Raw genomic sequence first — 2555 nt, 5'->3', positions numbered from 1 at the left:
ACTGGTGGCACCATAGGTCCCAGAGCAGTCAGACTGGTGGCACCATAGGTCCCAGAGCACTCAGACTGGTGGCACCATAGGTCCCAGAGCACTCAGACTGGTGGCACCATAGGTCCCAGAGCAGTCAGACTGGTGGCACCATAGGTCCCAGAGCACTCAGACTGGTGGCACCATAGGTCCCAGAGCAGTCAGACTGGTGGCACCATAGGTCCCAGAGCACTCAGACTGGTGGCACCATAGGTCCCAGAGCGGTCAGACTGGTGGCACCATAGGTCCCAGAGCAGTCAGACTGGTGGCACCATAGGTCCCAGAGCGGTCAGACTGGTGGCACCATAGGTCCCAGAGCACTCAGACTGGTGGCACCATAGGTCCCAGAGCACTCAGACTGGTGGCACCATAGGTCCCAGAGCAGTCAGACTGGTGGCACCATAGGTCCCAGAGCAGTCAGACTGGTGGCACCATAGGTCCCAGAGCACTCAGACTGGTGGCACCATAGGTCCCAGAGCGGTCAGACTGGTGGCAGGTCCCAGAGCAGTCAGACTGGTGGCACCATAGGTTACAAAATAGTGGGACAATTCTTACCCGCTGGGGCCTGGAGTTTTGCCTTATATGTTAACCTAACTAGATTAACTCTGGACTCTATAAGGTACGACAGTGATTAATCCGTTGTAAAAATATTTTATATGGACTATGATGCGACCAGATTTTCCTAATCAAGTTTATTTTTTAAACTCCTGGCCCTGGGTGGGATGAAAACCGTGTCAAACTGCAGCTACCTTATATTTAGACTAGATTAGGAGGAGGGTTTCCTCTTCACAGAGACAAACACTGATAGACAATAGAACTCACAGGGCTGAGCTTGTTTGCATCATGCAGGTCTATGCAACTGTAGGCCTTATATAACAAAACAAAAAAATGCCTCACATCTGCTATCACAGACGCTCTTATCCAGAGCGACTTACAGTAGTGAACGCGTACATTTCATACATTTTTTTTCCCATACTGGTCCCCCGTGGGAATCAAACCCACAACCCTGGCGTTGAAAATACCATGCTCTACCAACTGAGCCACATGGGACCTACTGATTTATTCCAGGTAATAATTTTGGGATTCAAAACGTTTAGCCAGCCCAATGTTGACTATAATCTAACTTTGATCACATTCACATTTCTCCTGACACACAAACGGACTATAAATACATAATGTTACCAATTAGTTACCCTGACCAGATGGACTATATATAACATTACCAATTAGTTACACTGACCAGATGGACTATATATAACGTTACCAATTAGTTACCCTGACCAGATGGACTATATATAACATTACCAATTAGTTACCCTGACCAGATGGACTATATATAACATTACCAATTAGTTACCCTGACCAGATGGACTATATATAACATTACCAATTAGTTACCCTGACCAGATGGACTATATATAACATTACCAATTAGTTACCCTGACCAGATGGACTATATATAACATTACCAATTAGTTTCCCTGACCAGATGGACTATATATAACATTACCAATTAGTTACCCTGACCAGATGGACTATAAATACATAATGTTACCAATTAGTTACCCTGACCAGATGGACTATATATAACATTACCAATTAGTTACCCTGACCAGATGGACTATATATAACATTACCAATTAGTTACCCTGACCAGATGGACTATATATAACATTACCAATTAGTTACCCTGACCAGATGGACTATATATAACATTACCAATTAGTTACCCTGACCAGATGGACTATAAATACATAACGTTACCAATTAGTTACCCTGACCAGATGGACTATATATAACATTACCAATTAGTTACCCTGACCAGATGGACTATATATAACATTACCAATTAGTTACCCTGACCAGATGGACTATATATACACATGTTACCAATTAGTTACCCTGACCAGATGGACTATATATAACATTACCAATTAGTTACCCTGACCAGATGGACTATATATAACATTACCAATTAGTTACCCTGACCAGATGGACTATATATAACATTACCAATTAGTTACCCTGACCAGATGGACTATAAATACATAACGTTACCAATTAGTTACCCTGACCAGATGGACTATATATAACATTACCAATTAGTTACCCTGACCAGATGGACTATATATAACATTACCAATTAGTTACCCTGACCAGATGGACTATATATAACATTACCAATTAGTTACCCTGACCAGATGGACTATATATAACATTACCAATTAGTTACCCTGACCAGATGGACTATATATAACATTACCAATTAGTTACCCTGACCAGATGGACTATATATAACATAACCAATTAGTTACACTGACCAGATGGACTATATATAACATTACCAATTAGTTACCCTGACCAGATGGACTATATATAACATTACCAATTAGTTACACTGACCAGATGGACTATATATAACATTACCAATTAGTTACCCTGACCAGATGGTCTATATATAACATTACCAATTAGTTACCCTGACCAGATGGACTATATATAACATTACCAATTAGTTACCCTGACCA

General features: G+C 41.4%; 1 non-coding gene across 1 annotated transcript; it reads right to left on the bottom strand.

Moving 5' to 3' along the window:
• Positions 1–1003: 1003 nt before the first annotated feature.
• trnae-uuc (transfer RNA glutamic acid (anticodon UUC)) lies at positions 1004–1079 on the bottom strand. The gene has a single exon. It is a non-coding gene; the product is annotated as a tRNA-Glu (tRNA).
• Between the last annotated feature and the right edge of the window lie 1476 nt (positions 1080–2555).

This window comes from Salmo salar, chromosome 27 (genome assembly GCF_965601325.2).
Source record: "Salmo salar chromosome 27, fSalSal1, whole genome shotgun sequence".
Lineage (NCBI taxonomy): Eukaryota > Metazoa > Chordata > Actinopteri > Salmoniformes > Salmonidae > Salmo > Salmo salar.
This window is presented reverse-complemented; position numbering and strand designations above follow the sequence as displayed.